The sequence below is a fragment of the Nicotiana tomentosiformis genome, chromosome 1 (assembly GCF_000390325.3).
Source record: "Nicotiana tomentosiformis chromosome 1, ASM39032v3, whole genome shotgun sequence".
NCBI lineage: Eukaryota > Viridiplantae > Streptophyta > Magnoliopsida > Solanales > Solanaceae > Nicotiana > Nicotiana tomentosiformis.
The window spans coordinates 95,121,280-95,133,322 of NC_090812.1; the positions used below are offsets into that span (position 1 = coordinate 95,121,280).

General features: G+C 41.1%; 1 long non-coding RNA gene across 1 annotated transcript; it reads right to left on the reverse strand.

The window, feature by feature from the left end:
* Nucleotides 1-1,091: 1,091 nt before the first annotated feature.
* On the reverse strand, nt 1,092-2,657 carry LOC117278434 (uncharacterized). The gene is made up of 3 exons (XR_004508809.1): nt 2,587-2,657; nt 1,817-1,887; nt 1,092-1,154 (listed from the first exon to the last, which is right to left on the reverse strand). It is a non-coding gene; the product is annotated as an uncharacterized lncRNA (long non-coding RNA).
* Between the last annotated feature and the right edge of the window lie 9,386 nt (nt 2,658-12,043).

A 12,043-nucleotide genomic window follows, 5' to 3' on the forward strand; every position in this document is an offset into this window, starting at 1 on the left:
GATAATTCAACAATAAAAGATATCCATAAAAAAACAACTTCAATTAGAACCTGTTAATAGCTCTCGATAACTACAACTTCAATTCAATGTATAAGAATAAACTCAACAATGAAAGATATGACATGTAACAACAACCTCAATTAAATGCATATAAGAGCAAACTCAGCAATAAAAGGTGAAACATGTGTTAACAACTTCAATTAAGACATATAAGAGTAAACTCGATAAGGGAAGATAGCACATGTAATAACAACTGCAAATTAAAGCATATAAGAATGAATTCAACAACGAAAGATGTAATAAGTAATAACAACTTTCGTTAAGGACGGTCAATTTTCACATATAAGGCAGTATACACACTCGTCACCTAGGTGAAGAAAAATAGTATAATTAAACTCAATCCTAAGGGGTAGTTTTCGCCACACAAAGTTAGGCAACATACTTACCTTAATTAGGCCAAATCAACACTAAAAATGGCTTTTTCCTTAATATTCGCTTTCGCACGACTCAAATCTAACAAAAAAACGACTTAATATCATCAAACAATGCAAGAGAAACCAATTTCGACTAATAAAGCTAAGAGCTTTACAAAATTCCCCAAAAGTTAACCCCAGGTCAGCCCGGTCAAAACCCGATTTCAATGGTAGATTTCGGCTACCCAAAACCCCACGAGTTCATATATGTATTTTATTTTCAAATTCGAGTCCAATTCGGCTCTCAAATCTCAAATTTTTTGTCATGTCCCAAACTACCCCTAGACGTGACTGGCATCCAGCTAAGATCACCCGCCAGGCGAACCAATTCTTGTACTCTTAACCTTTTATATAAGAATTGAGAGAAATACATACAAGTCTAAACGCATTAAAAATTACTAAATGCGAAATAATTATCCAACTAACATCATAATTTATTAATAAAATCTAATGAGTACTCAAATACTTAATCTCTAACCCAAATTCCATACTAAGACCGGGGAGCATCTAATAGAGTAATAGGTGTTTAACTAACGGGCATGCAAATCCCAAAAGAAATAATAGATATAAGATAGGTAGAGTTGAAAATACAACCTCTATGAAGAATGCAGTGGCTCACCTCAGTAATAGAATCCACTCAACGAACTCGTTAGCCACTAGCCTCGTCCTCAGCAACAGTATCTGCATGGACATGCATGTAAGGAGTGAGTTATACTTAAATATAATCCAGTAAGATCCTCGACCCGCCACTCTGAATACCTATGGAACAAGTGTTAGAAAATATAAAAATACAATGAGCACAAAAATAATATGCACAAAAATTCTTTCACCATATAATTACTCTATAAGGTCCAAATAATTATTCAGCAACAACACTATATATCTCAGCACAATCTACACTAACGACTTGTGATAAACTGCAGTGCAGAAATTAACCAAACCCCCCAACGAGTCTACGGCAGCATACACAATACCCCAAATCTACCACGGCGGCATACACAATGTCCCAAATCTACCACGGCGGCATACACAATGCCCCAAATATATTACAAGTGAAGAAATAATCTAACACCCCAACGTCATAGCACGAGGCTACGCCACACCACACCACACCACAAGTTACTTATAAAATAATTTCAGCTTTTTACAAAATAATATATATATATATATATATATATATATATATATATATATATATATATATATATATATATATGCGGCTGGTCAAAGATCACCTATTCCGCCAAGGGCACGCTCATTCCAACACATGGACCACGCATACAAAACATACTTTCAAAATATATTTTGGAAAAGCAAGCATCAAAACTTAAAGTCTCACTTACCTCGTCAATGCCAAGTTCCTCAACCTTGAAAAGTCTAGAACACCGGCCAAACGGCCCCCAATGATCTCAATCTACACAAAAATATTGATTAACGATGTCAATTTGACTAGTTGGGGTCAAACCTCAATATCCCTAGCTTTCATGCTTAGTTGAATCATAATATTCTACCTAGTAAGTACCATATCTTAAGGCCAAAATATATTTCAATATCTCAATCTAAACTCAACATTTAATTACAATTCCAGTTATAAAGTATACTGTAAACTTAATATATAATTACAATAACGTAATATTTGAAGTCCTTGATAATAACTGGAGTAAAAGTTAGAATTTGCCTAAACATAAGAACAAAAAACGGAAACAGCAGTATAATATTAATATTAAGAACATATGCACATGCTGGCCGATTTCTCATTTGGTTACTTATTTACATCCAATTAAAAGCTCAATAATCATTTGTTTAATCATAATGTCCTAGCATTGGCATAATTATCGATAAGGTTAAATAATAACTAAAATTCTCCCAATTCAATTGAAGTCACCACTGTAAGGATTGGAATTGCATATATGCTCTAGATTTCAAATTTCCTTTACGAAAGGCTCACTAAGTAAACAATTATGCAATTCAGTTATCCATTGTCTTCTCATTATCTACTAATCATTTTATTATTACTAACTCATATAGTGCCATCATTAACCTTCTTTGACAAAACATCATAGCCACATATATTCAAAGTTTATACTAATGAACCCAAATATAGTCTCAATACCTGAAGCTGCAAGTCTGCAAGTCTCTGCGTTGCTAGTTTCCTTACGCCTCCCGCTAGTTTCTCGAAAAATCTCCTCTCAATTAATATTTTTTTTCTTATCAGATATAAGCCCTAGTATATTTAACTCTTTCTAGGACCATGTCACGCGAGGGCATTAAAAGGGTGGGCTTGGACCACATGTTAAACTTTTATTAAAGGAATTTTTACCTCCTAGAGCAAAGCTTAATACCTTATTTATTTTAAATAAATATCATTTTTAAAAATTATATTCTATAGTTACCTTTTAATATTTATAGCAAAATATCTATTTATGGTTATCTTCTACCCTTAAGCCATTATATACGCTATTTTTTTACTTTTCTCTCTCCTTTTTCAGATTTTTCTCTCACATAATTATCGTATTTGATGTAAACTTCTCTCTCCACGTTCTCTCTCTAATTTCATACACGTCATTCTCTTCCCCCATTCCCAGAAACCACGATTTTGCAACTGAAAATTTCTCTCGCCCACATCACCTAGCTCTTCCCCATTCTCAGTCACCACGCTAATTTCATACACGCCATCTGCATTGTCTCTCTCAACTTTCGTTATTTTTTGATACAAATAGTTGTGGTAAGTATTTAACTTGTTAGAATTTCGCTTGTATTTTGTTTATTCTGTTTATCTCTACTAATTTTTTATAAATAATAACCATTGTTATTGTATTCAACAGAAAACTTTAGATTTTCTTTCCAATGGTTGATTCAGCATCCCAGAAAATAGTTACCAGAGGTATACCCACCAAAGTACTCAATTTCGATGGGCCCTCTTTCTCTTTGCAAATCACTCAAGCGGAATTGGAATTTGCAGGTTTAGCAGAAATACAGCTGCAGAGAGGAGAACAAAAATATGCAATGACACATTGAAAGAAGTCCAAGTTGAAAAATCTTGGAAAGAATCAACACTCCCCGTTGTGGAAAAGAGAAAAAAACCTATGGATGATACTTCAGGTGTCAAGGGAAAGGAGGTCGATGCAAGAAATAACTCAGATACACGGGACGAAAAGGTAATTGTTGATGTATCAATATATATTTGAGTACTCATACATTGAGTATTACCTTCTCCAATGGGTTTCTATTATTGTATATTATTATATTTATATGTGTGCAATAGTGGATACTTAGCTTCCTCTTCTTATTTATTGATTTGATTTATATGTATGTTGATGTATTCATAAGTATTCAAAATTGCCTTCACTGTATTTATACTTATTACACTGAATTTTGCATATTGTATTTAGATGTATTCATAAGTATTCAAAAATTCCATCACTGATTTGTACTTATTACAATAACTTTTGCATGTGTGTATGTAGATGTATTTATATGTATACAAAATTTGGCTTCACTGATTTGTGCTTATTTATTCTAGTGTCTTTTGCATATTGTATTTAGATGTGTTTAAATGTATTCAAAAGTTCATTCACTGTATTTGTACTTATTACAGTGACCTTTGCATATTGTATGTAGATGTATTCATAAGTATTTCAAAGGTGCCTTCACTATTTTGTACTCATTATAATGACTTTCGATTATTGTATGTGGATGTATTTATATGTATACAACTATTTCCATCACTGATTTCTTACTCCAGTGTATTTTGCATATTATATTTAGTTGTATTTATATGTATTCAAAACAATTAATGAGTTATGTATTGCTGTTGACATATGAAATCTTTTTGTAATTCTTGTTGTATGCAGGAAATTAAACTATTTATGAAACACCCACCAATTTCATCAACGCATATCAGTTCATATACTAACACAGACATAGTCTCCGACCTCAAAGAAAAACTTACTCCAGAGCAGTACAAAATATTGGGTACTACTTATTTTGGAAGTTTTCTTGATATGAAGCGTTGTGAGGTCCAGCATCAATTGCTCAGGTGCTTCATGGTTCTGCAGTTAAAAGGAAGTCATGACGATGTATTTTCAATATACGTCAATGGTACAACATTATCCTTCTCAATCAGGGAGTTTGCGCTTGTCACTTGTCTCAATTGTGTTGGTGACCCTGAAGATTTCCAGTTCAACACAAATGTGCCTAACCGGATTGTTGAGACATACTTTGGCGGTGCAAAGAATGTCAAGAAGAAAGATTTGTTGACATGCTTTGATGACAAGAATTAAGGTCATGACAACGATGGGGATGCCATCAAGATAGCTGTGTTGTATTTCATACACACTTTCATATTTTTATCCGAGAAGAACAGCACAACCATCCCAAGACTATATTTTGACTTAGTCGAGAGTGAGAGATATTCTGATTATCCATGGGGTATTGATGCATTCCAATACCTTATTAAATTTATTAGCAAGAAGATGGATTCTCAAAAGAAGTACTATAGGATAGCTGGGATACCTCTTGCCATGCAATTATAGTTTTACGAGTGTTGTTCAAAGATTGACCCCAAAATTGCATTGTGAGTTGATAACCGGATACCCAAAATACTCAATTGGAGATCCACTCTCAACCAGCCAACTTATGCTGATCTGATGAACAACATATTCAATGACCAGGGAAACATGGTAATTTACTATTTGTTAAGTCAATGATATATTTTTTTTAAGAATATATTTTTGTTAGTGAAATCATTTGTTGAAATTTTCATTGTCCGCTTCTGCGATCTCCTCCACGCCTGCGGGTCATTTAGCGTAACTGCGGGCATCGCAGATGCGGCATTTCCCTTCGCACCTGCGACCCCTGACCACACATCCCAAATCCACTTCTTCGCTTGCCTCTCCACACGTGCGATCACGCACCTGCGGTCTCTCCACCGCAGGTGCGAAAATGACAGATACCTGAAGACTTCAGCAGCAACACAAATCCAACTTTTGATCTGTTAAGCACTCGAAACTCACCCGAGGCCCCCGGGACCTCAACCAAACCTACCAACCAATCCTATAACACCATACGAACTTAGTCGAGCCTTCAAACCACATCGAATAACACCAAAAATCATGAATTAAGCACGGATTCAAGCTTAAGAACTTAGAATTTTCCTAATTCTACAAACGACGCCGAACCACGTCAAATCTAGTCTGAATTACCTCATATTTAACACACAGGTCACAAATGACACTACGAACCTACAGCCACTTTCGAAAATCCATTCCGAGCTCGATATCAAAATTTCCACTATCGATCGAAATTGCCGAAAATCTAGCTTTTGCCAATTCAAGCCTAAATCTACTACAGACCTCCAAAACACATTCTGGACGCGCTCCTAAGCTTAAAATCACTCAACGGAGCTAATAGAGTCGACGAAATTCCATTTCGGATCTGTCTTCACACAATTTTGACTACGGTCCAAATTCTAAGACTTAAGCTCTCATTTAGGGACTAAGTGTCTCAAAACACTCCGAAACTCAAAACCAATCATCCTGGCAAGTCACAATAGCAGAAATAGATATGGGAAAGCAGTTAATAGGGGTTCAGGGCTCTAACTCTCAAAATGACCGGCCAATTCGTTACATCTTCCCCCCTCTTAAAACAATCGTTCTTCCTCGAACGAGCATAGAGACATACCTGAAGTGGTGAAAAGATGAGGATAACAGCTGCGCATATCCTGCTCGGTCTCCCAAGTAGCCTCCTCGACCGGCTGTCCCCTCCAATGAACCTTCACGGAAGCAATGTTCTTTGATCTTAACTTTCTGACCTGCCTGTCTAAAATAACCACTGGCTCCTCAACATAAGATAGATCCTTGTCCAATTGAACTGAGCTGAAATCCAACACATGGGACGGATCGTCGTGATACTTCCGGAGCATAGAAACATGGAATACCGGATGAACTCCTACTAGACTGGGAGGCAGGGAGAGCTCATAAGCAACCTCCCCAACTTGACGCAACACCTTAAATGGACCAATGAACCTTGGGCTCAGCTTGCCCTTCTTCCCAAACCTCATAACGCCCTTCATAGGCGAAACCCGGAGCAAGACTCCCTCTCCAACCATGAATGCCATATTGCGAACCTTCCGGTCCGCTTAACTCTTCTGTCTGGACTGGGCTATGCGAAGTCTCTCCTAAATCACGTTCACCTTTTCCAAGGCATCCTGAACCAAGTCCGTACCCAATAATCTGGCCTCACCAGGTTCGAACCAACCCACTGGGGACCGACACCGCCTACCGTACAGAGCCTCATACGGTGCCATCTGAATGCTGGACTGATAACTGTTATTGTAAGCAAACTCCGTAAGTGGAAAGAACTGGTCCCAAGCACCCCCAAAATCTATCACACATGCACGAAGCATATCCTCTAATATCTGAATAGTGTGCTCGGACTGCCCGTCCGTCTGAGGGTGAAATGATGTGCTCAACTCAACCATAGTACCCAACTCATGTTGTACAGCTCTCCAGAACCGTGATGTAAACTGCGTATCCCGGTTAGAGATAATAGATACTGGTATGCCATGAAGCCTGACGATCTCACGGATGTAGATTCGAGCTAGCTGCTCGGAAGAATAGATAGTCATCACAAGAATGAAATGAGCCGACTTGGTCAACCTATCCATAATCACCCAAGCTGCATCAAACTTCCGCTGAGTCCGTGGGAGACCAACAACGAAGTCCATAATGATCTGCTCCCATTTCCACTCTAGAATCTCTATCTTCTGAAATAATCCACTTGGTCGCTAATGCTCATATTTTACTTGCTAGCAATTCAGACATCGAGCCACATACTCTACTATGTTCTTCTTCATTCTCCTCCACCAGTAATGCTGTTTCAAGTCCTGATACATCTTTGCGGCACCCGGATGAATAGAGTACCACGAACTGTGAGTCTCCTGAAGAATCAACTCACGCAAACCATCTACATTGGGCACACATAACCTGCCATGCATCCTCAATGCACCATCATCTCCAATAGTGACCTCCTTAGCATTACCGTGCAGGACCGTGTCCTTAAGGACAAGTAAATGGGGGTCATCATACTGACGCTTCCTGATACGATCATAAAGAGAAGACCGAGAGACCACACAAGCCAATACTCGACTCGGCTCAGAAATATCCAATCTCACAAACTGGCTGGCTAAGGCCTGAACATCCAACGCCAATGGCCTCTTTGCTGCTGGTAGATATGCTAAAATCCCCAAACTCTCTGCCCGGCAACTCAAAGCATCGGCCACCATATTGGCCTTCCCAAGGTGGTACAAAATAGTGATATGATAATCCTTAAGCAGCTCCAACCACCTCCGCTGATGTAAGTTAAGATCTTTCTGCTTAAACAGATGCTGCAAACTCCGATGATCGGTGTAAATCTCACAAGGAACACCGTACAAATAATGCCTCCATATCTTCAGGGCATGAACAATAGTTGCTAACTCAAGGTCGTGCACAGGATAGTTCTTTTTGTGCACCTTCAGCTGTCTGGACGCGTAGGCAATCACCCTACCGTCCTGCATCAACATCCCACCGAGACCAATACGCGATGTATCACAATATATAGTATAAGACCCCGAACCTGTAGGTAATACCAATACTGGGGCTGTAGTCAAAGCTGTCTTGAGCTTCTGAAAGCTCTCCTCACATTCCTCTGTCTACCTGAACGGAGCACCCTTCTGGGTCAGCCTGGTCATAGGTGCTGCAATAGATGATAATCCCTCTACAAAGCGACGGTAATACCTCGCCAGACCAAGAAAACTTCGGATCTCTGTAGTTGAGGACAGCCTGGCTAACTTTACACTGCTTCAATCTTCTTCGGATCTACCTTGATCCCATCACAAGACACTATGTGGCCCAAGAATACCATTGAATCAAGCCAGAATTCACACTTAGAAAATTTTGCATACAACATTTTCTCCATCAAAGTCTGAAGCACGGTCCTCAGGTGCTGCTCATGATCTTCCCGAGACCGGGAATATACCAGGATGTCATCAATAAATACAATAATGAAGGAATCAAGATAAGGCCGGAACACACTGTTCATCAAATGCATAAAGGTTGTTGGAGCATTGGTCAGCCCAAATGACATGACAAGAAACTCATAGTAACCATATCTGGTCCTGAAAGCAGTCTTCGGGATATCCGGCTCCCGAATCTTCAACTGATGATAACCTGAACGTAAGTCAATCTTGGAAAACACTCTAGCACCTTGTAACAGATCAAATAATTCATCAATACGAGGCAATGGGTACCTGTTCTTCACTGTGACTTTGTTCAACTGGCGGTAACCAATACACATTCCGCATAGAACCATCCTTCTTCTTCACAAATAAGACAGGAGCACCCCAAGGTGACACACTGGGCCGAATGAAGCCTTTATCAAGCAATTCTTGTAACTGCTCTTTCAACTCCTTCAATTTAGGAGGATCCATACAATATTGATGAATAGAGATGGGCTGAGTGCCCGGCAACAAATCAATACCAAAATCAATATCTCTATTGGGCGGCATGCCCAGAAGATCAGCTGGAAACACATCTGGAAAGTCCCTTACTACTGGAACTGACTCAACTGTAGGGGTATCAATACTGACATCTCTCACATAAGCTAGATACGCGCCACACCCCTTCTCAACCATTCGTTGAGCTTTAAGAAAAGAAATAACTCTGCTGGGAGTAAACTCTAAGGTACCTCTCCACTCTAATCTCGGTAAGCCTGGCATAGCCAGCGTCACAGTTTTAGCGTGACAATCAAGAATATCATAATGGGGCGACAACGAGTCCATACCCAAAATAATATCAAAGTTTACCATGCTGAGCAATAATAAATCGACTCTGGTCTCAAAACCACTAAGAGCAATCAAACATGACCGATACACGTGGTCCACAACAAGAGAATCTCCCACAGGAGTAGATACATAAATAGGGGAACTCAAAGAATCTCGAGATACGCCCAAATACGGGGCAAAATAATAGGACACATAAGAATATGTAGAGCCTTGGTCAAATAATACCGACGCATCTCTATGACAGACTGGAACAACACCTGTAATGACAGAATCAGAAGCAACTGCCTCTGTACGAGCAGGAAGTGCATAATATCTGGCCTGGCTTCCCCCTCTAGGGAGACCTCTACCTCCCCGACCTCCACCTCGAGCTGGTTGAGCAGGTGGGGTGGCAGCTGGTGCTGTAATCATAGCCTGAGGACCTGGTGGAGCACGTTGTGGCTGAAAAGTCTATGGAGGTGCACCCCTCCTAATCCTGGAGCAATCCCTCACTATGTGGTGAGTGTCGCCATACTCAAAACAAGATCTGGGAGGGCGTGGCTGCTATGACTGGCTCGGGCCAAGTCTGCTGGACTGGCCGCTAGGAACACCCCGTGTAGGAGGCATACTAGATACTGACGGTGCATAATAAGGCTCCTGGGGTCTAGAAGGAGCAGGATCACCGCTAGAGGCTAGAAGAGCTGAATGAACGGGGCGGCTCACATAACCCCTACCATGGCGAGCTGCTGGGGAACGAAGCCCAGAATAATAACCAGCCTCTCAAGACCTCTTGGCCTCCCTCTCCTCTCTATCCCGGGCAAACATGCCCTCGAACCTCCTGGCAATACCCACAACCTGCTGATAAGAAATATCCATCTCTAATTCCCTGGCCATACTACTCCGGATGTTGAGATGGAGACCCTCTATAAATCGTCGAACCCTCTCTCGAACTGTGGCAACTAAGGCCGGTGCATGTCGAGCCAAATCACTGAAGCGAACTGCATATTCTGACGCAGTCATAGCACCCTGGCGCATATGCTCAAACTCCGCGCGCCATGAGTCCCTGTGGCTCTGAGGGACATACTCTCTCAAAAATATGTCCGAGAACTGAGTCCATGTAACTGAAGTTGCCTCAGTCGGACTACCCAACTCATAAGCACGCCACCACTGATAGGCTGCTCCTCTAAGCTGGAATATGGTAAAAGAAACCCCGCTCGTCTCCGCTATGCCCCATAGTACGGAGAATACGATGACATTCCTCCAGAAAACCCTGAGCATCATCTGTAGCCAATCCGCTGAAAGTAGGTAGGTGGTACTTCTTGTACCTCTCAAGTCTGAGCTGCTCCGCCTCAGAAGCTGCTGCCCTAACCTCGGGCTGAGCTGGAGCTATCGGTTGCATTGGTACAATCTCTGGAACCTGGTCGACCTGAACCCGCTGCTCTGGAGCACCGGCGATGGGAGTCTGTGCTCCTCCCCCGGCCTAAGATGTGGCAGGAGCAAGTGGAATCAATCCAGCCTGAGCTAAGGTGTTGAACATGCTCAGAAAACTAGGCTAGAGTCTCCTGGAGGGCTGGTGCAGCAACAGGTATCTCAGGTGTCTGCCCTCCAGCTTGAGCTATTGGGGCTCCTCTGTAGCAGCTCGTGCGGGTGCTCTGGCAGCACCACGTGGAAGTCCTCGGCCTCTACCCCGGCCCCAGCCTCTCGCGGCTCTAGCAGGGGGCGCGGGTGCCTGTTCATCAAATCTGCTTGGACGTGTCCTCACCATATGTGAGAGAATAGAATACAGAAATTTAGAATCTTTGAAGTAAACAATTTTCGTACGACAATGAATCAAAGTAGTGAAATTTTCCTAATAGTTCCATAGCATCCCGAAAATAAGTACAGACGTCTCCGTACCGATCCGCGAGACTCTAATAAACCGGCTTGTGACTCACGACATCTACGAACCTAGAGCTCTGATACCAACTTGTCACGACCCAATTTTCCCTCCGTGTGACGTCGTGATGTCACCTAGTCTCTACAACTAGGTAAGCCTAACATTTGCGGAATAATAAAATAAAAATATAAATTTAACCAACTATTCAAAAAAATACACAACAAATCCCAAAACCCGGAACATCGTGAATCACAAGCTACAGAAGGAATGATCTAGTATCTCTATACATCATAGTCTACCAAGGAAAAATACAGAAGATAATGGACATGGGAAAGAGTAGAAGGGGACTCTGAGGTCTGCGGACGCGGTAGATATACCTTGAAGTTTTCAAAACTGTCTCGACTCACTGATAGTGCGGCTGATAAGGTGCACCTGAATCTGCATACGAAAAACATGTGCAGAGAGTAGCATGAGTACACCACAATCGGTACCCAGTAAATGCCAAGCCTAACCTCGGTCGAGTAGTGACGAGGTCGGGTCAGGGCCCTACTGGTAAATATATAATAAAATAATATAGAGTGTAATACCGTAATAAAATAAAGGTTGAAATTTAACAACAATGAAATCATAGAAGGTAACAGCTCAGTACACAGAAACACAACAGGGGATCTCCCGAGATACCGTCTGGTAGTCCCAAACGTAAATGAGCAAGGGGATCTCCCGGAATACCGTTCCGTAGTCCCAAAGTAAATATGCAGGGGGATCTCCCAGAATACCGTTCCGTAATCCCAAAGTAAATATGCAGTACAGGGGGATCTCCGGAATACCGTTCCGTAGTCCCAAAGTAAATATGCAGTACAGGGGGATCTCCCGGAATACCGTTTCATAGTCCCA